The sequence below is a fragment of the Pan troglodytes genome, chromosome 18, assembly GCF_028858775.2.
Source record: "Pan troglodytes isolate AG18354 chromosome 18, NHGRI_mPanTro3-v2.0_pri, whole genome shotgun sequence".
Lineage (NCBI taxonomy): Eukaryota > Metazoa > Chordata > Mammalia > Primates > Hominidae > Pan > Pan troglodytes.
This window is the reverse complement of record NC_072416.2, coordinates 37,210,776-37,233,492: the sequence shown is the minus strand read 5'-3', so window position 1 is coordinate 37,233,492 and position 22,717 is coordinate 37,210,776. Positions and strand designations below refer to the sequence as shown.

Sequence of the window (22,717 nt, the reverse complement as noted above, 5' to 3'; positions counted from 1 at the left end):
TATGATATTGGCTGTGGGTTTGTAATAGATAGCTCTTATTATTTTGAGATATGTCGCATCAATACCTAATTTATTGAGAGTTTTTAGCATGAAGGGTTGCTGAATTTTGTCAAAGGCCTTTTCTGCATCTATTGAGATAGTCATGTGGTTTTTGTCTTTGGTTCTGTTTATATGCTGGATTACATTTATTGATTTGCATACGTTGAACAAGCCTTACATCCTAGGAATGAAGCCTACTTGATCATGGTGGATAAGCTTTTTGCTATGCTGCTGGATTCTGTTTGCCAGTATTTTATTGAGGATTTTTGCATCAATGTTCATCAAGGATATTGGTCTAAAATTCTCTTTTTTAGTTGTGTCTCTACCAGGCTTTGGTATCAGGATGATGCTGGCCTCATAAGATGAGTTAGGGAGGATTCCCTCTTTTTCTATTCATTGGAATAATTTCAGAAGGAATGGTACCAGTTCCTTCTTGTACCTCTGGTAGAATTCGGCTGTGAATCCATCTGGTCCTGGACTGTTTTTGGTTGATAAGCTATTGATTATTGCCACAATTTCAGAGCCTGATATTGGTCTATTCAGAGATTCAACTTCTTCCTGGTTTAGTCTTGGGAGGGTGTATGTGTCGAGGAATTTATCCATTTCTTCTAGATTTTCTAGTTTATTTGTGTACAGGTGTTTGTAGTATTCTCTGATGGTAGATTGTATTTCCGTGGCATCAGTGGTGATATCCCCTTTATCATTTTTTATTGTGTCTATTTGATTCTTCTCTCTTTTCTTCTTTATTAGTCTTGCCAGCAGTTTATCAATTTTGTTGATCTTTTCAAAAAACCAGCTCCTGGATTCATTAATTTTTTGAAGGGTTTTTTGTGTCTCTATCTCCTTCAGTTCTGCTCTGATCTCAGTTATTTCTTGCCTTCTGCTAGCTTTTGAATGTGTTTGCTATTGGTTTTCTAGTTCTTTTAATTGTGATGTTAGGGTCAGAAAACACCACAAAGATACTCCTCGAGAAGAGCAACACCAAGACACATAATTGTCAGACTCACCAAGGTTGAAATGAAAGGAAAAATGTTAAGGGCAACCAGAGAGAAAGGTCGGGTTAGCCACAGAGGGAAGCACATCAGACTAACAGCTGATCTCTTGGCAGAAACCCTACAAACCAGAAGAGAGTGGGGGCCAATATTCAACATTCTTAAAGAAAAGAATTTTCAACTCAGAATTTCATATCCAGCCAAACTAAGCTTCATAAGCGAAGGAGAAATAAACTCCTTTATAGACAAGCAAATGATGAGAGATTTTGTCACCACCAGGCCTGCCTTACAAGAGCTCCTGAAGGAAGCACTAAACATGGAAAGGAATAACCAGTACCAGCCACACAAAAACATGCCAAATTGTAAAGACCATCAATCCTAGGAAGAAACTGCATCAACTAATGAGCAAAATAACCAGCTAACATCATAATGACAGGATCAAATTCACACATAACAATATTAACCTTAAATGTAAATGGGCTAAATGCCCCAATTAAAAGACAAAGACTGGCAAACTGGATAAAGAGTCAAGACACATCAGTGTGCTGTATTCAGGAGACCCATCTAACGTGCAGAGACACACATAGGCTCAAAATAAAGGGATGGAAGAAGATCTACGAAGCAAATGGAAAGAAAAAAATAGCAGGGATTGCAATCCTAGTCTCTGATAAAACAGGCTTTAAACCAACAAAGATTAAAGAGACAAAGAAAGCCTTTATATAATGGTAAAGGGATCAATGCAACAAGAAGAGCTAACTATCCTAACTATACGTGCACCCAATACAGGAGCACCCAGATTCTTAAAGCAAGTCCTTAGAGACCTACAAAGAGACTTAGACATCCACACAGTAATAATGAGAGACTTTAACACCCCACTGTCAATGTTAGACAGATCAATGAGACAGAAGGTTAACAAGGATTTCCAGGACTTGAACTCAGCTCTGCAACAAGCACACCTAATAGACATCTACAGAACCCTCCACCCCAAATCAACAGAATGTACATTCTTCTCAGCATCACATCTCACTTATTCCAAAATTGACCACATAGTTAGAAGTAAAACACTCCTCAGCAAATGTGAAAGAACAGAAATCACAACAAACTGTCTCCCAGACCACAGTGCCATCAAATTAGAACTCAGGATTAAGAAACTCACTCAAAACCACACAAATACATGGAAACTGAACAACCTGCTCCTGAATGACTATTGGGTAAATAACGAAATGAAGGCAGAAATAAAGATGTTCTTTGAAACCAACGAGAACAAAGACACAACATATCAGAATCTCTGGGACACATTTAAAGCAGTGTGTAGACGGAAATTTGTAGCACTAAATAACCACAAGAGAAAACAGGAAAGATCTAAAATCGACACCCTAACATCACAATTAAAAGAACTAGAGAAGCAAGAGCACACAAATTCGAAATCTAGCAGAAGGCAAGAAATAACTAAGATCAGAGCAGAACTGAAGGAGATAGAGACACAAAAAACCCTTCAAAAAATCAATGAACCCAGGAGCTGGTTTTTTGAAGAGATCAACAAAATTGATAGACCACTAGCAAGACTAATAAAGAAGAGAAGAGAGAAAAATCAAATGGATGCAATAAAAAATGATAAAGGGGATTTCACCACTGATCCCATGGAAATACAAACTACCATCAGAGAATACTACAAATCTGTCTACACAAATAAACTAGAAAATCTAGAAGAAATGGATAAATTCCTGGACAAATACACCATCCCATGACTAAACCAGGAAGAAGTCGAATCCCTGAATAGAACAATAACAGGCTCTGAAATTGAGGCAATAATTAATTAGCCTACCAACCAAAAAAAGTCCAGGACCAGATGGATTCACAGCCGAATTCTACCAGAGGTACAAAGAGGAGCTGGTACCATTCCTTCTGAAACTATTCCAATGAATAGAAAAAGAGGGAATCCTCCCTAACACATTTTATGAGGCCAGCATCATCCTGATACCAAAGCCTGGCAGAGACACAACAAAAAAAAGAGAATTTTAGACCAATATCCCTGATGACCAATATCAATATCAATGCAAAAATCCTCAATAAAATACTGGCAAACCGAATCCAGCAGCACATCAAAAAGCTTATCCACCACTATCAAGTCAGCTTCATCCCTGGGATGCAAGCCTGGTTCAATATACACAAATCAATAAACCTAATCCATCACACTTCAGCCTTCGAGTAGCTATCAGGTGCGCCACCATGCCCAGCTAATTTTTGTGTTTTTAGTAGAGATGGGGTTTCACATGTTGCCTAGGTTAGTCTTGAACTCCTGGGCTCAGGTGATCTGCTCGCCTTGGCCTCCCAAAATGCTAGGATTACAGGCGTGAGCCACTGTGCCCAGCCAATCTATGTAACTTTTCATGGAAGGCAAATCTATAAAGAAAGCAGATCATTTGTTACTTGGGACTTGGGTAGGTGGGAGTGAGGATTTAATGCAAATAAGCATGAGGAAACTTTTTGAGATTATGTAAGTATTTAAAAACTGAATTTTTGTAATTGTTGTACAACTCTATAAATTTGCCAAAACTCATCGAAATGTGCATTTAAAATAAATAAATTTTGTGCACTGTGTATTATACCTCAAAAAAGCTGATAAAATATAAATTGGAACAAAAGTACTGGAAAACAGTAAGTTGGGGATGAATGAGGGTGATCAAAATTAATGCATCCTTCAAGATGAAACTAGTGATTTTAATTTTACAATTAGTTTTTTAAATTACTTGTTAATTCAAGTACACATATTACATTTCAAGGGTAATCGTGAATAGAACTAGAACATACAACTTTTAAACAAATAGAGGGGAAAAACCTTGATCAATCTAATAGAATGCATTGGGGAAAAGAATTGGAGAAATAATATGGTTAACAGAAAGCACAATATATGATGACAGAAGTAAATATAAATTTATCCATAACCACAATAAACTTAAATGGTCTAAATTAGTTAAAGACAGACACTTGAAGACTGGATAAAAATGTGAAAATCCAGGTATAACCCGTAATAGTTAAAAACATGAAGACACAAAATTCTGAAGGCATGAGATGAGTAAATGATAAATAAAACAAATATTAACCAATATATCGCTGATATAGCTATTTTCGTATCAAAAACTATAATTTAAGACAAAAAAAATTCTCAGGAATAAAAGTCATTATGTAAAGACATGTATGCATGTAACAATTCAACCGTAAAATATATGAAGCACAAATTGGCAGAATTACAAAGAAAAATGGCTAAATCCTCAACCTTGAAGAAACTTAAACCTCTGAGTCAATGATAATCAAAACGTAGTAAGATTATCTCAGATTTTTACCACTGTATTTAAAAAGCTTAATTTAAAGGAAATATATAGACTTCTGTATGCTCAAATTAGAGAATATATATATACTTTGAAGCCTGATAAAGTCTTAGGAGAACTGAACCTATGCTAACCTATGAATCAAATCACAACAAATAAACAAACATTATAACATGCGGCCTATACTCTGTAACCAGAATGCAATTTATTAGAGAAAAAAATGTAAATTTCTTTCATCTTCAAACTAAAGGCATACCTTAAATAATTTTTCAGTCAAAGAAGACATGAAAATGAAAATCAGAAGATATTTGGAAGTGAAATACTACATAACAAAACTTGTGAGATAGAGCTGAGGCAGTACTGAAAGGGTAATTTATATCTTTACATGTTTATATTGAAAAATAGGCTGAAAATTAGTTAAGTGTCCACCTTAGGAAGTTTAGAAAGAGAAAAAGAGATTGGGCATGGTGGCTCAGGCCTGTAATCCCAGCACTTTGGGAGGCGAAGGAGGGTGGATTACCTGAGGTCGGGAGTTCAAGACCAGCTTGGCCAACATGGTGAAACCCCTGTCTCTACTGAAAATACAAAAATTAGCTGGGTGTGGTGGTGGGTGGCTATAATCCCAGCTACTTGGGAGGCTGAGGCAGAAGAATTGCTTGAGCCAGGGAGGCAGAGGTTGCAGTGAGCCGAGATTGGGCCACTGCATTGCAGCCTGGGCAACAGAGCAAGACTCTGTCTAAAAAAAAAAAAAAAAAAAAAAAAAATTGGAGTAAACCTAAATAAAATAAATTAAAGGAAATAAGGCTAAAAGTAGAAATAGACATTAATAAACTATAAAACAAAGAAACAATAGGCAAGATTCACAAAACCAAATGCTGATTCTTTGAAAAGAATAATAAAATAGGCACTCTTCTGGTAACATTGATTAATTAAAAAGAGAAGGTATAAATAAGCAATATTAGGAATAAAAAATGAAGTGTAAGATAAAATATGAGTGAAAAAATAATAAAGTGAATACTATAAATGACTATATGACAACAGTCTAAAAACATAAGTGAAATGAACAACTTCGTTGGCTACTATAACTTATAAACACTTAGTCAAGAAGAAATGGGACACATGAATATTCATGTATCTATTTTTAAAAATTCAATCAGTAAATACTTTCTCATAGAAAACACCCACTAGTATGAGATACTTTAATATGAAAGTTCTACCAAACATTCAAAGAACATATAAATAAGCACTATCATATAAAAATAATTTCGGAGTATGGAAAAAGAGGGAACACCTTCAATTCATTTTGTGAGGCTAACATAAATGCAATATAAATATTTAAGATCATTATAATCCAAGAAAATTGGAGGCCAAACTAAGCTTAGATACAAACATCTAAAATAAAATAATAGTAAATCTAGTAATGTATTCTAAAAAAATTCTGGACCAGTTGGGTATCTCAGGAATAGAAGCAAACGTTTAACAGTTTGCCCAAGCAGCTTTTATTTTATTTTATTATTTTTAAGGAGACAGGGTCTTGCCCTGTTGCCTGGGTTGGAATAGTGGCACAATCATATATCTCACAGCATCCTTGACCTCCTGGGTTCTAGGGACCCTCTGCCTTAGCCTCCTGAGTAGCTGGGACTACAGGCACACACCACAATGCCTAGCTAATTTTAAAATGTTTTTATTTTGTAGAGATGAAATCTCACTATGTTGCCCAAGCTAGCCTCAAACTCTTGGCTTCAAATGATTCTTCCACCTTGGTGCCCCGAAGTGTTGGGATTACAGGCATCAGTCATGGCACCTGGCCTGAGCAGGTTTTAATAAGTCACCCCATGTTTGGAGAATTTATAACATTATTAATATTACTTTCCCAATGCAGAAGCCAGGAACACAAGTTTTTAAACTTCCTTTGTCATGAAGGCATAGACACATGATGAACACACTGCTACTGACATTAATTTCTGCTTTTATCTGCATAGCTGGTACCTCCAGGAAAAGGAGAGGAATGAGGTTGGAAAATAGTACACAGGAAGCTTCAACTATATCTATAATGATTTTATATATAGAGATATATATATATATTTTTTTTTTTTTTTGAGGCTGGAGTGCAGTGGCGCAATCTTGGCTCACTGCGACCTCTGCCTCCTGGGTTCAAGCGATTCTCCTAAGCCTCTTGAGTAACTGGGACTACACGTGCATGTCATGATGTCTGGTTAATTTTGTATTTTTTAGTAGAGATGGGGTTTCACCATGTTGGCCAGGCTGGTTTAAACACCCAACCTCAGGTGATCTGCCCGCCTCATCCCCCAAAGTGCTGGGATTACAGGCGTGAACTACTGTGCCTGGCCAGATAATGTTTAAATTAGAAGGCTGCATGCATAAATATGATATCTTGGATATTGAAGAGACCACATAGACAAACTATATAAAAGGAAAAGAGGAAAAGGCTCAGGTCGAAGTCCTGAGTGATATTTCATATTTAGAAGTTAGGAAAAGAAGAATGGAATATGGAAGACAAGAAAGGAAGAAGCAGTGAGGGAAGAAGAAAACCAGTAAGTGGTGCCTCAGAATTAGAAAAAAAAAAGACAAGTGTTTCAATAAGAGAGTGATCATTGGCGTCAAAAGCTGCAAAGATCTTGAATACGATGCAGACAGAAACGTTCACTGGATTTGGTTAATACACTTAGTCAGATAACAAAAAACCAGCAATTTCACCAGTTACGCTTCTTTTCATACTCCAGAGATGAAGGATAGTATTCACTAGCCTATATAATATTCTAGGTCTTGAATGTCAAATAACATAACATAGGTGATTGTGTTAAATGTCAGAATATTTAAGGAATAATTATGTTGTAATATACAGGCCAGCGTGCATTTGTTGCTTGCTGGAGTAGTCAAGTTTTATTTCTGACAAGTCTGCAGTTCCAGGGAGCCTCTCCCTGGCTGAGTAACTCTCACCCATCCATCTGTCAGGGAGAGTTTGCTGTGCATCCCAAGTATCTTAGAATTGGGTAGAAGTTTAGCTTTAATTAGTTTGACCTTGAGTCTAGCAACAGGAGAGGGAACAGGCAGCGAAGAGGTCGTGAATGATGTCCCAGCAGCAGGAGACAGGGAGTGTCATTATCATTCCTAGTCTTCTCACAGCACTCTGAATACAGAGAATGAGGAAGATTAGGGGGCCCTGTCTGCTGACTCCCTGATGATCTCAGACCCTCTCTGCTCTTTCTGGATGGTGACTTGTTAATTCTGGCATACTATTACTGATAACATATTTATCCTTTTCACTGTGATTTGCCCAATTGTTGCTTTAGCACTGGACCTTGTCAAGAAGTTGTTGGTAGTGGATCCAAAGGCATGTTTTATGACAGAAGAAGCCTTAAGACACTGTGGCTTCAGGTGGGTGTGGGACAGTGCCTGCTAGCATAAAATACATGGGAAGCCCTGCTGCCTGAGAGACATGAGACAGAGGACAGAAACATGTTTAGTCTGTTTAATCTAATTGTTTTAGATGTATGGGGGGTATCTTGGAGGATGGGTTGCAACCTGTCTTTTTTTTTCTTTTTTGAGACAGGTTCTCATTCTGTCACTCTGGCTGGAGTGCAGTGGCATGATCTCAGCTCACTGCAACCTCTGCCCCCTGGGTTCAAGTGATTCTTCTGCCTCAGCCTCCCAAGCAGCTGGGATTCAAGGTGCATGCTACCAAGCCCAACTACTTTTTGTATTTTTTGTAGAGATGGGGTTTCGCCGTGTTGGCTAGGCTACAACCTTTTTGATGTTACTCATGGCTGTTGGATGTACAAGCTCACTTTATGTCCTGTTCTGGTTCCACTTGGCTGTCCCAAGTCTCCAGTATGGCCTGTGTTCTTTTGAGGGCTTGTTCTGGCTCTAACCCCAGCCATGTCCACTGCTCTTCATAGGTGCGGTGCATTCTAGCCATCTTCAACCTTAAATCAGGGAAGTGGGGGAGGGGGAGGAGGGCAGCCTCCCTGGGGAGAATCCAGCTATTTCTCAAGCCCAAGTGACTGGGTATAAAGGGTCCCACTGCTTGTTCATTCAGGTGAGTAAATGTGTCCTTAGTGAAGGCCGTCACCTGCACCTTTCATCTGTGTTACTGCTGTGCTCCTGCTAGGGGTTGGGGCTGCCATTATTAAATGCTGACCTCATTTGGAACTGCCAAGAGTTGGAAATACGTTTTGGCTTTGCTGGATTAATCTTTAGTTTTGGAATTAGCTACGGCATTGGGCAGGTTTTCTGATAGATGTCTGGTCTTCTCTAACGAGCAGTTCCATTCAACACAGCCATGCCCCTTTCTACTAATTTTCTTTTGGTCTGTGTATTAGTCTGCTCTCACACTGCAATGAAGAACTGCCCAAGACTGGGTAATTTATAAAGAAAGGAGGTTTAATTGACTCACAGCTCCACATGGCTGGGGAGGCCTCAGGAAACTTACAATCATGGTGGAAGGGGAAGAAGGCGTGTCTTAATGGCAGCAGGTGAGAGAGCTTGTGAAGGAAGTGAAGGGCGAAGAGCCTGTTATGAAACTGTCAGATCTCGTGAGAACTCACTATCATGAGAATAGCCTGGGGGGAACTGCCCCCATGAGACAATCACCTCTCAACAGGTCCCTTTCTCAACACCAGGGTAATACAATTTGAGATGACATTTGGGTAGGGACATAAAGCCAAACTGTATCAATCCGTTTTCTGTGGAGATGGGGGACAGAACTGGTAGCTTGAGCTAAAGGCTGTTACTTGAGCTAAATGCTGTTTCTCTGGGGATTACTGGTCCAGAAACTCCTTGGGCAATCCAGCCTCAGCCCCGTACTTCTGGGACTCTAGGAAGACTGTCCCCATTCTCTGTTCTAATCCTCTACACCTAACAGTTTTGCTCAGGCCAGCTCAGGTTGAGAACAACAAAAACTTAAAAAAAAAAAAAAGACAGATATATGTGTTTTGGATGTTGCCCTGGAAACTAGAGTCTCCCCAGAAGAAATCTGTCAGATGATTTAGCATTTAATAGACCACACAGATTTGAAACAGCAGGACCCTAGAGGAAAGGGGTTTGGAAACAAAGGGTGCCTTTGCATGTGGGGATTTTAATTTTGATGAAAAAGAGAAACATGTCTTTTGGCACTTTTCATGTGTCCTAATAGGGAAACTCTTGGGTCTAAATGTAGAGGTACAGGAGCTGTGTTCATCTCTAGCAAAAAAACAGAGCTGGCCAGTTGAGCCTGGGAACAGGGTTTGCATCTGCCTGAAATTTATGACAAAGCATAGCCTATTTTTCTTGTACTTCTTTGTCTCAAAGAAAACTTATTAACAACCAAGGAGAAGGTGTAGTTCATCTCTGTTGCAGGATCTCCCTGGAATACTCTTCTAGCCACCTTTTGTTTTTGCAGTAAAAGGAGGAATGAGCATTGAATGAAGACGAGGATGAAGACTGACCATCTAAAACATCTGTTAGTGATAGTTTGGGTTTTATTTTGTGAAAATTCAGTGTTTTCACAAAAACCAAATGGTTTTGTGGGTCTGGCGCTGGACTGAGTGTTGGGAATGTGGATTCTGGTCTCTGTTTTGTCATTAACAGAGTGCCCAGTTTTGGGAGCATCCCTTACATCTACTGTCTGCCTCATATTTACTGCCTGAAATAGAGGATTACTTCTGTTTGCTTTCCAGGGATATTATAATTTAATTTTTATTTTATTTATTGTTGGAGACAAGGTCTTCTTCTGTTGCCCAAACTGGAGTGCACTGGTGCAATTATAGCTCACGGCAGCCTCGACCTCCTGGCCTTAAGGGATCCTCCCGCCTCAGCCTCATAAAGTGCTTGGATAATAGGCACGAGCCACTGTTCCTGGCTAATTTAATATTTTGGAATAATTGTAGACATCATGAAGAAAATCAATGTTTATTTATTTATTGCCTTTTTTGAGATGGAGTCTCGCTTTTGTCTACCAGGCTGGAGTGCAATGGTGTGATGTCAGCTCACTGCAACCTCCACCTCTGGGTTCAAGTGATTCTCCTGCATCAGACTCCCAAGTGGCTGGGATTACAGGTGCCTGCCACCATGCCCAGCCCATTTTTGTATTTTTAGTAGAGATGGGGTTTCACCATGTTGGTCAGACTAGTCTCAAACTCCTGACCTCAGGTGATCCACCCACCTTGGCCTCCCAAAGTGCTGGGATTCCAGGCATGAGCCACTGCGCCTGACCTGATTACTTGTTTTAAATATAGGCCTGATTAGGCTTGTGACCACTCTGTTTGGCTTCACTGAAGGGCTGCCAAGAGATGGACTTTTGAGAGTGACACTGCAAGATAATTGAGATCCTAAGTAAGGCTGTGAGAGGGTGCGGAGAGGAATCCAGATGAGCTTGCTGCTGTCAAATGGCAATGGGGAGCTACACTGAGTAACTCAAAACAGAGTGACCTCAAGTGATCTGCCCTGCCTTGGCCTCCCAAAGTGCTGGGATTACAGGCGTGAACCACTGTGCCTGGTCCTCCTTTCCTTCTTTCTTTCTTCCTCCTTCCTTCCCCCTCCCCTCTCCTCCATTCCTTTCCCCTCCTCTCTTTCATCCCCCCTCCCTTTTTCCTTCCTTGCTTCTTTCCTTCCTTCCTTCCTCAGGGTCTTGCTCTCTCACTTAGGCTGGAGTGCAGTGGCATGATCACTGCACCATGACTTTCAGGCTCAAGTGATCCTCCTGCCCCAGCCTCCCAAGTAGCTGAGACTACAGGTGCATGCCACCGTGTCTGGCTAATTTAAATTTTTTTTTTTTTTTTGGAGACAGAGTCGTAGTCTTTTGCCCAGGCTGGAGTGCAGTGGTGTGATACTGGCTTACTGCAACCTCCGCCTCTCGAATTCAAGTGATTCTCCTGCCTCAGCCTCCTGAGTAGCTGGGATTACAGGCATGCACTACCACACCTGGCTAATTTTGTATTTTTAGTAGAGATGGGGTTTCACCATGTTAGCCAGGCTGATCTCAAACTTCTGACCTCAGGTGATTTGCCCGCCTTGGCCTCCCAAAGTGCTGGGATTACAGGCGTGAGCCTCCGTGCCTGGCCTAATTTTTAATTTTTTTTTGTAGTGACAAAGTCCCACTATATTGCCCAGGCTGGTCTCAAATTCCTGGCCTCAAGCAATTCTCCCAATTTGTCCTCCCAAAGTGCTGGGATTATAGGCATGAGCCACCATGCCCAACCTAGTGTTGTAAAAGTTCCATATCCATCAAATTGCCAAATGGTGGAGGACTTTGCTGTATCCTCTCCCTTTCCCCACTGTGGTATGCTTGGCTCAGTGGGAGGAGGGGCTGGAGTTGGGTGGGAAAGTACATGAGGCATTGGAATCAGATAACTCTGGGTCTGTATTCTGCACATGCCACCTGTGAGTGGCTGAGCTGGGCTTCTGGCCAGAACTCAAAGGCCACATTCCTAGTTATAGATGTTCCTTTCACCTTGCTGAAGATGGGGAGAGCTGCACCAGACCATCTCTCAGGGTTTCCTAATGCAAATCCTTGAACCCTGCAGAAGTAAGCATCCAGAGAGGTGGGAGCTACTCGTATACACACTGTCTGTGCCCTCCTCATCTCCCGCTCCTGCAGCATGAAACAGCTGTAATGCTTTGTTATGTTTATTGTCTCCCTTTCTCATTAGACCTGAGCTCTGGGATACTGTGGCCTTAAGTACTTCTGAAAATTTGTATGCACAAAGCCTAATCAGGCTTATATTTAAAACAAGTAATCAGGTCAGGCACAGTGGCTCATACCTGGAATCCCAGCACTTTGGGAGGCCAAGGTGGGTGGATCACCTGAGGTCAAGAGTTCGAGACTAGTCTGACCAACATGGTGAAACCCCATCTCTACTAAAAATACAAAAATGAGCTGGGCATGTGGCAGGCACCTGTAATCCCAGCCACCTGGGAGTCTGATGCAGGAGAATCACTTGAACTCAGAGGTGGAGGTCGCAGTGAGCTGAGATCACACCATTGCACTCCAGCCTGGTAGACAAAAGCGAGACTCCATCTCAAAAAAGGCAATAAATAAATAAACATTGATTTTCTTCATGATGTCTACAATTATTCCAAAATATTAAATTAGCCAGGAACAGTGGCTCGTGCCTATTATCCAAGCACTTTGTGAGGCTGAGGTGGGAGGATCCCTTAAGTCCAGGAGGTCGAGGCTGCAGTGAGCTGTAATAGCACCAGTGCATTCCAGTTTAGGCAACAGAAGAAGTCCTTGTCTCCAACAATAAATAAAATAAAAATTAAATTATAATATCCCTGGAAAGCAAACAGAAGAAATCCTCTATTTCAGGCAGTAAATACGAGGCAGACAGTAGATGTAAGGGATGCTCCCAAAACTGGGCACTCTGTTAATGACAAAACAGAGACCAGAATCCACATTCCCAACACTCAGTCCAGCGCCAGACCCACAAAACCATTTGGTTTTTGTGAAAACACTGAATTTTCACAAAATAAAACCCAAACTATCACTAACAGATGTTTTAGATGGTCAGTCTTCATCCTCGTCTTCATTCAATGCTCATTCCTCCTTTTACTGCAAAAACAAAAGGTGGCTAGAAGAGTATTCCAGGGAGATCCTGCAACAGAGATGAACTACACCTTCTCCTTGGTTGTTAATAAGTTTTCTTTGAGACAAAGAAGTACAAGAAAAATAGGCTATGCTTTGTCATAAATTTCAGGCAGATGCAAACCCTGTTCCCAGGCTCAACTGGCCAGCTCTGTTTTTTTGCTAGAGATGAACACAGCTCCTGTACCTCTACATTTAGACCCAAGAGTTTCCCTATTAGGACACATGAAAAGTGCCAAAAGACATGTTTCTCTTTTTCATCAAAATTAAAATCCCCACATGCAAAGGCACCCTTTGTTTCCAAACCCCTTTCCTCTAGGGTCCTGCTGTTTCAAATCTGTGTGGTCTATTAAATGCTAAATCATCTGATAGATTTCTTCTGGGGAGACTCTAGTTTCCAGGGCAACATCCAAAACACATATATCTGTCTTTTTTTTTTTTAAGTTTTTGTTGTTCTCAACCTGAGCTGGCCTGAGCAAAACTGTTAGGTGTAGAGGATTAGAACAGAGAATGGGGACAGTCTTCCTAGAGTCCCAGAAGTACGGGGCTGAGGCTGGATTGCCCAAGGAGTTCCTGGACCAGTAATCCCCAGAGAAACAGCATTTAGCTCAAGTAACAGCCTTTAGCTCAAGCTACCAGTTCTGTCCCCCATCTCCAAAGAAAACGGATTGATACAGTTTGGCTTTGTGTCCCTATGCAAATCTCATCTCAAATTGTAATCCCCAGGTGTTGAGAAAGGGACCTGTTGAGAGGTGATTGTCTCATGGGGGCAGTTCCCCCCAGGCTATTCTCGTGATAGTGAGTGAGTTCTCACGAGATCTGACAGTTTCATAAGAGGCTCTTCACCCTTCACTTCCTTCACAAGCTCTCTCACCTGCTGCCATTAAGACATGCCTTTTTTCCCTTCCACCATGATTGTAAGTTTCCTGAGGCCTCCCCAGCCATGTGGAGCTGTGAGTCAGTTAAAGCTCTTTTCTCTATAAATTACCCAGTCTTGGGCAGTTCTTTATAGCAGTGTGAGAACAGACTAATACACAGACCAAAAGAAAATTAATAGAAAGGGGCATGGCTGTGCTGAATGGAACTGCTCATTACAGAAGACCAGACATCTATCAGAAAAACCTGACCAATGCCATAGCTAATTCCAAAACTAAAGATTAACCCAGCAAAGCCACAATGTACTTCCAACTCTTGGCGGTTCCAAATGAGGTCAGCATTTAATAATGGCAGCCCCTACCCCTAGCAGGAGCACAGCAGTAACACAGATGAAAGGTGCAGGTGACAGCCTTCACTAAGGACACATTTACTCATCTGAATGAACAAGCAGTGGGACCCTTTATACCCAGTCACTTGGGCCTGAGAAATAGCTGGATTCTCCCCAGGGAGGCTGCCCTCCTCCCCCACTTCCCTGATTTAAGGTTGAAGATGGCTGGAATGCACCCCACCTATGAAGAACAGTGGACATGGCTGGGGGTAGAGCCAGAACAAGCCCTCAAAAGAACACAGGCCAAACTGGAGACTCGGGGCAGCCAGGTGGAACCAGAACAGGACATAAAGTGAGCTTGTACATCCAACAGCCATGAGTAACATCAAAAAGGTTGTAGCCTGGCCAACACGGCGAAACCCCATCTCTACAAAAAATACAAAAAGTAGCTGGGCGTGGTAGCATGCACCTTTAATCCCAGCTACTTGGGAGGCTGAGGCAGGAGAATCACTTGAACCCGGGGGGCAGAGGTTGCAGTGAGCTGAGATTGTGCCACTGCACTCCAGCCAGGGAGACAGAATGAGAACCTGTCTCAAAAAAAAAAAAAAAAACAGGTTGTAACCCATCCGCCAAGATACTCCCCCAATACATTAAAACAATTAAACAGATTCAACAAAGTAAATATGTTTCTGTCCTCTGTCTCATGTCTCTCAGGCAGCAGGGCTTCCCATGTATTTTATGCTAGCAGGCACTGTCCCACACCCACCTGAAACTATGGTGTCTTAAGGCTTCTTCTGTCATAAAACGTGCCTTTGGATCCACTACCAACAACTTCTTGACAAGGTCCAGTGCTAAAGCAACAATTGGGTAAATCACAGTGAAAAGTATAAATATATTATCAGTAACAGTATGCCAGAATTAACAGGCCCCCATCCAGAAAGAGCAGAGAGGGTCTGAGATCATCAGGGAGTCAGCAGACAGGGCCCCCTAATCTTCCTCATTCTCTGTATTCAGAGTACTGTAAGCAGACCAGGAATGACAATGACACTCCCTGTCTCCTGCTGCTGGGACATCAGTCACTACCTCTTCGTTGCCTGTTCCCTCTCTTGTTGCTAGACTCAAGGTCAAACTAATTAAAGCTAAACTTCTACCCAATTCTAAGATAACTGGGATGCACAGCAAACTCTCCCTGACATCTACAGATGGATGGGTGACAGTTACTCAGCCAGGGAGAGGCTCCCTGGAACTGCAGACTTGTCAGAAATAAAACTTGACTACTCCAGCAAGCAACAAATGCACGCTGGCCTGTATATTACAACATTATTATTCCTTAAATATTCTGACATTTAACACAATCACCTATGTTATGTTATTTGACATTTAATTTTCTACTTTCTCTTCAGGGAACTAAAGTTGCCAGGATAAATTATAAAATACAAGGTAACTAAAGACATCTAGTTTTTACACGCTTGCTTACTCAAAGGAAACCTTGTAACTAAAAAGTTACAAGTGCATTTATTTTGCTCATTAAAATAGGTACCACGCACTTGTGTACATTATCCCTAACCCCCAAAAAACCTTTTAAGGTAGGGATTATTGAGGGTCCCTTTACACAGAAAGAAATTGGAGACAGAGGTTAAATAACTTGCCTAAGGCCACACAGCTAAGTAGTAGCAGACCCAGGACCTGAGTGCATGCTCTTAATAATTTCCAGTGCCTCTCAAATGGTGTGAAACTAACGATAGAAAATAAGAACAGAATTGACAGGAGAAAACACCATGGAATTTGGAGAGAAACTCCCACCACAGGACACACACATTTTAGAATATCACAAATTCTTAACCCTTTCATATTCATACCTTTCTCTGAGACTTCTGCCCAGACTTTAGGAATGAAGTTGTGTTTTCCACTGGAGATCTGATCCTTCAGTGACACTTGAGTCCTATGCTCAGAGAAAGGTGGATACCCACTAAGGCTTAATAATGGTAGAGAGAGAAAGGAAAAGAAATCAAGTGGCATTCTCAGTGGCATTCAGATATAAAGATTTCTTTTTCAGCATAATGAAAAGTCTGATTTTTCTTTAAATCAATGGTCAAAAAGTGAGCTAGGCTGGGCACAATGGCTCATGCTTGTAATCCCAGTACTTTGGGAGGCCGAGGCAAGAGGATCACTTGAGCCCAGGAGTTCAAGACCAGCCTGGGCAACATGGCAAAACCCCATCACTACAAAAAATAGAAAAATTAGCTGGGCATGGTGGTGTGCGCATGTAGTCCCAGCTACTCGGGAGGCTGAGGTGGGAGGATCACTTGACCCAGGAGGCAGAGGCTACAGTTAGCCAAGATCAAGCCACTGCATGCCAGCCTGGACAACAGAGCAAGACACATTTGTGACTTCATCTAATCACCTCCTACCAGTCTGTGAAGCAATGAAAATATTTCTTACCAGATAAAAAGAATAACTCCTAAAACCCAGCAGTCCAACAGAAACAAGAACTTCAGGAGCCAAGCAGGTGGGGGTTCCACATAAGGTTCTCACGAGAGAGGTCTCTCCCAAAATCTTGGAGTGCCCAAAATCAGTAATCTAAAATTCAGTACAAAAGGGAATAATGTTGAACTTGTCATAAAATAAAAAGATTAACATAGTCTGCCAGTCCAAGAAGACACGTAGGCTAGATCAGTTTCTATTGTACAATTCACACCTGCCATTAATCTGGAATCTACAGATTCATGTCTTTGCAAGTTAAGACATTTAACTCTGCTTAAATTAAAATTCCTGAGCCTAGGAATCTCAACACTCAGGCTTTCCAACTTAACCTATGTCCTCTGTAATCTTACAAAAAGCTTATTACCTTTATCACAGACACTTCAGGATTCTAATTAGTTCTACATGGTTCTTAGACCCCACTGTCTCAAACATGGCTGCGCTATGGAATACCTGGGGAGCTTGGAAAAACATGCTTATACCTGAGTGCCACTCTCAGCTTCTGAGGTAAAGCCTGGGTATCATAAATCCTAACAAGAGATTCTAAAGTGATGCCAGGCTTGATAAACAGGGAAAGGCAGGGCATGTGATTACACTCATTCATTCATTCACCTATTCTGCTCAAAGGGAGGCAGTGTCCCCAAGGTCTGTGCTGAGGAGAAAGCTGCTCTTCGAGGTGTACCCCGGGTCTGTGCTGAGCAGAACGCAGCTCCGCCCTCGCGGTGCCCCCGGCCCGCCCGCCCGGGTCTGTGCTGAGGAAAACACTGCTCCGCCTTCGCTGTACCTCCGAAGTCTGTGCAGAGAACTCAGCTCGCCCTCACGATGCAATCTGGGTCTGTGCTGAGGAGAACGCAGCTCCGCCCTCGCAAAGGCGCACAGCGCGGGCGCGGGCGCGGGCGCAGAGAGGCGCGCATTTTATGAATAGCAAATCAATTTCTCCCTGTTCCTCTTACATCGAGGCTGGACACACGTTTACAGGGGATCAGTGTGAAGGGAAGCTGGTGAGGCTGCCTGGGAAGCCCCCTGCCTGCGTCTCCCAGTGGACTCCTTGGGAGCGCCCCCTCCCCCGCTCTGCCCAACAGCGCCTGAACTGTGGCCGCTTGCACTCCTGTTGCCTCCCCAGTGGCTTGAACTCCAGAACTTGCCACCCTTCAGTGGAATTCCTGGAGGAGTGAGGAGCTCTGTGCTATGCTTGGCCACCGAACATGGGCCATCTCTCCTATTATGGTTTGAAATGTACCGTAGTGTCTTGTTTGGTAATTGTATAATAATATGGGGAGACTGTGCGGGTGTCTGCTAGCTTGTCTGCTGGTTCTTACTCATGGTGCCTTCTTCCCTTTCAGACTCGGATATCTTTGTGTGCTTCTTGGGGCCCTTGGAAGGGTGTCTGTGGGGTTTCCGTGAGGCCAAAGACAGAGGTTCCTTCTCACGAGGATGGTGTTTGCTTTCACATGGACAGCCCAGACCACCTGGAACCAAGTGCACAGAAGCCCCACCATCCCCGGGCAACCCAGGTGTGATGGGTGAGCGGTCCAAGTCCGCAGGAGGCCAGAGGCTCTTTGTGGTTGAATCTGTGAGTTTCCTTTCCTTTTTTCCTCCCACTCCTTTTAATGCTAATGAATTCCATGTTTTGGGGCAGGGGCCAGGGTTATCTCTTCTTCTGTCTTCACCCAAGGTGAGGCCTTTCAGGCTCCCAGCTTGATATGGGGGTGAATCCCCCATCAGCCTCCTCATACCTTGACCTCTGTCTACCCCCCTACTCCCTCCAAGGTCGAAGCCCAACTTGCCAGGTTGGCAAATGCTCACAGGCAACAATGGCCCCAGCGCTCCTCCCTAGGTTCTTGATTTTCCCCTGAAACTTGGCCTGGAGGTTTCCCACTAGCTTAGCAGCCCTTTGATGCTTTTAACGTAATTTTGTTATTGTTTTATCCAAAATTCTTGCTTGTTTTCAGAGGGAAAGCAGGTCGGCCATTACTGCACAGAGAATCTGGGACAGTTATTATAACCATAGAAATTTGTTTTCCATGTGCTGTCCCATCTTCTTGATAAGACAGATGTTTAACAGCTGGAGAACTGGACCCCGTATTTGTCCCCATCTTGCCTAGCAACAGAAGGTAGTCACTAATCAGGGATTTTCGAGCCCATTGCTTAAGGCCTTCGTTGACCCAAAGGATAGTGGGTCCCTGCTCCTCTTCCTGCAGAGAGGCCCAGGTGCCCAGAGGGCCCTCCTGGCTTGGCTGCCTACAGAGTGGCTGATGAAGTGTCCGCTGTGCGCACAGGACACCCAGCCCCACTCCTCCCCAGGCAGCCCCTCAAACAGCTGTTCCTCTGCCTGCTTCGGCTGTGGACCTGAGGCTGAGAGGCTGAGCCATCGCCCTGAGCTGCATGCAGGGGAGTGGCAGGCCTGGACCCGGTGCCCAGACCTGGCTCACGTGACCTTACTTTTTCTACTGTGCCTGCTTCTCCCTCCCAGGCTCTGTGACCTTGGGCAGCCATGGCCATCCTGTGCCCATTCCCAGCTGTAAAATGAGAGGCTGGGCTGGCTGATCTCAAATGTCCCCTGCCAGCCTGAGATTCTGTGTTGTGTCCTGGGGTGTGACTGTGACATGCCTCCGAAGGCAGCTGCCAGTGCTCATGAGGGAGGCCTTTTTCCTGAGTTAAGGCAGGTGGGGGGACTGGGGGTGAGTTGAGGGACTGGGAGGTGGGGGAAGCACACAGACAGTCCTCCCCAGCTGAGCGCTCGTGGTGAATTACCTTCAGTCCCAGGCTCAGTGCTTTGGAAATGCTCTCAGGCCCAGCACCCAGGCCTGGAACCAGCCTCCAGGCCCCTGGCCCTCCCTTTCTCTACTGGAATCTTCCAGACCGAGGCAGGTCAGCTGAAAGTCACCGACTCTGCCTTCCACAAACTCATAGCTGACAGACCATTCCATGTCCCCTCCCAGCCCCGTCCCAGGAGCGGAACTCACTTTGCCTTCCCACCTTCCAGGCCGACTCACTGTCCATCACTCTCTGGGTCCCACCCACTGTCCCACCGACTTCATTGGTCTAAAAATATGCTCTGGCATCTTCTTGGAAAGCAGCAGGAATGATGGGCCCTGCTGATAAGGTGAAGAAAGTGACCCGAGGGGGCAAACTTATGGACGGGACATACTTTGGCAAAATAACAAAACAGCGGGACCTGAAGGCTGGCTTCCCAAGCATCCTCAAGGCCTTGTGCTAGGAAGAGGACCCTGGGACTTAGGAAAGTGAAAACCAGGCTCAGGTCCCTCACCCAGACCCTTCTGCCCGCTTTGGGAGGGAGCCCAAGAAGTCAGCTAGGGAGGCACCTCCCGGTGGGACCTGAGTCCTGATTGGAACTTTCTGGGGGCTTTCTTGGCATTTTATGTGTGTTGTCACAACTCCTTGACGGGAGAATTAAGCATGGTCTGTGGGATTCCACTGGGAGAGGACCCCTAAAAGCCTGGGCCGGGCCTCCTCCCAATTTCACCCCATATGCCTTTCCCTTTGCTCATTATGCTTTGTGTCTTTTGCTGTAGTAAACCGTAGCCATGACTTTTGCAAGTCCTCCTAGATTAACACTGAACTTGGGGGTGGTTTTAGGGACCCTGACGTACCTATGGATGTCAACTTGCTTTAGCACTATTTGTTGAAACAATAATCTTTTCCACATTGAATTGATTTGGCACTTTTGTTCAAAATCAATTGTAAAGATTTGCTACATGAATGTAAACATTTATTCCTGGACTCTTTTGTTTTTTTTTTTCATGAGACGGAGTCTCACTCTGTCACCCAGGCTGGAGTGCAGTGGTGCGATCTCAGCTCACTGCAAGCTCCGCCTCCTGGATTCACACCATTCTCCTGCCTCAGCCTCCTGAGTAGCTGGGACTACAGGTGCCCACCACCACACCCGCCACCACGCTCTACTAAAAATACAATTTTTTTTTGTATTTTTAGTAGAGACGGGGTTTCACCATGTCAGCCAGGATGGTCTCGATCTCCTGACCTCGTGATCCATCTGTCTTGGCCTCCCAAAGTCCTGGGATTACAGGCATGAGCTACCACACCTGGCCTATTCCTGGACTCTTATTCTGTTTAATTGCCTATCTTTATGTCAGTACCATGCTATCTTGATGACTATGGCTTCTTAGTAAGTTTATTTTTTATTTTTTATTCTTTTTGGGGATGGAGTTTCTCTCTTGTTGCCCAGGCTGGAGTGCAGTGGTGTGATCTTGGCTCACTGCAACCTCTGCCTTCCAGGTTCAAGTGATTCTCCTGCATCAGGCTCGCGAGTAGCTGGGATTATAGGCGTCTGCCCCCACACCTGGCTAATTTTTTTGTATTTTCAGTAGAGATGGAGTTTCACTGTGTTGACTAGGCTGGTCTCGAACTCCTGACCTCAGGTGATCTACCTGCCTCAGCCTCCCAAAGTGCTAGGATTACAGACGTGAGCCACCATGCCCAGCCCAGCTTCTTAGTAAATTTTAAAATCAATATGTTTTCCAACTCTGTTCTTATTTTTCAAAATTATTTTGCCTATTGTGGGTTTTTTTTTTTTTTTGCATTTCCATTCAGCTTGCCGAGTTTTATTAAAAAGGTTACTGGGATTTTGATTGAGGTTGCATTGAATGAGTGTGCCAACTAAGGAGGCTTGACATCTTGACAATAATGAGCCTTCCCATCCGTAAACATGGAATAGCTCTTCTTTTAATATATCTCAGCATTGTTTTGTAGTTTTCAGTTTACATGTCTTGTGATTCTTTTGTTTATTCCTGAGTATTTTATTCTTTTTGATGCTATTGTGAATGGAATGGTTTTCTCAGTTTCAAGATTGTTCATTGCTATTATATAGAAATTGAATTGGCCAGGCACAGTGGCTCATGCCTGTAATCTCAGAACTTTGGGAGGCTGAAGCAGGAAGATTGCTTGAGCCCAGGATTTCTGGGCCAGCCTGGGCAACATAGTGAGACTCCATCTCTACAAAAAAAATACAAAAATCAGCCAGCGTGGTGGTGTGCACCTGTAGTTCCAGCTCCTTGGGAGGCTGAGGCTGGAGGATGGCTTCAGCCTGGGAAGTTGAGGCTGTAGTAAGCCATAATGGTGACATTGCACTCCAGCCTAGGTGACAGAGTGATACCCTGTCTAGAGAAAAAAAAAAGAATTGATTTTTGTATATTGATTATACCCTGTGACCTTGCTAAATTTATTAGTACTAATATTTATTTTATGGATGCCTTAGGATTTTCTATATATAAGATAATGCCATCTGTAAATAAAGACAGTTTTATTTTTTCATTTCTAATCTGGATGCCTTTAATTTCTTTATTTGCCTCATTGATTAGAAATAGCAAAGGTGGGCATCTTTGCCTTGTTTGTGGTGAGAAGAGGAAAGCAGTCATTCACCACAAAGTGTGATGTTAACTGTGGGTTTTTATAGGTGTCTTTTATCAGATTTCATAAACTCTCTTTTATTCCTACTTTGTTGAGAATTTTTATTATGAATCTGTGATGGATTTTGTCATATAGTTTTTCCAGTATCTGTTGAAGTCACCATGTGTTTTTTGTCCTTTATTCTGTTAATATAATATATTATATTGATTTTCAGATGTTAAACCAACCTTGCATTCCTGGGATAAATCCCACTTAGTTATGGTGTATAATCCTATTTATATGTTGCTAGGCTTGGGTTGCTATTACTAGTTTACAGAATGAATTGGGAAACATTACCTCTCCCTTCATTTTCTCATTCATTTATTTTATTTTACTATCATATATATATATATAATTTCATATTATCATATTTTAGTTTTTAGAGAGAGTGTCTTGCCCTGTCACCCAGGCTGGATTGCGGTGGTGTGATCATAGCTCACTGCAGTATCAACCTCCTGGACTCAAGCGATCCTCCTGCCTGGGACTATAGGCATGCACCACCATGCCCAGCTAATCATCCATTTCTTTCTTTTTTTAAAACAAATTTTATGTTTATTTATTTATTTATTTGGATTTCTCCTACCGAAAGGAATCATTCTTTTTTTTTTTTTTTTTTTTTTTTTTTTTTGAGAGGGAGCCTTGCTCTGTTGCCCAGGGTGGA

The 22,717-nt window shown here is 42.8% G+C and overlaps 1 long non-coding RNA gene across 1 annotated transcript in view; it reads right to left on the bottom strand.

The window, feature by feature from the left end:
- The window catches only part of LOC112207776 (uncharacterized), a 30,591-nt gene extending 13,292 nt beyond the window's left edge, over positions 1 to 17,299 (bottom strand). Inside the window, exons 1-3 of the long non-coding RNA XR_008540034.2 lie at positions 17,242 to 17,299; positions 16,591 to 16,728; positions 16,008 to 16,123 (exon numbers count right to left, since the gene is read on the bottom strand). This is a non-coding gene — a long non-coding RNA (uncharacterized LOC112207776). The remainder of the gene's footprint in view (positions 1 to 16,007; positions 16,124 to 16,590; positions 16,729 to 17,241) is intronic.
- Positions 17,300 to 22,717: the final 5,418 nt, after the last annotated feature.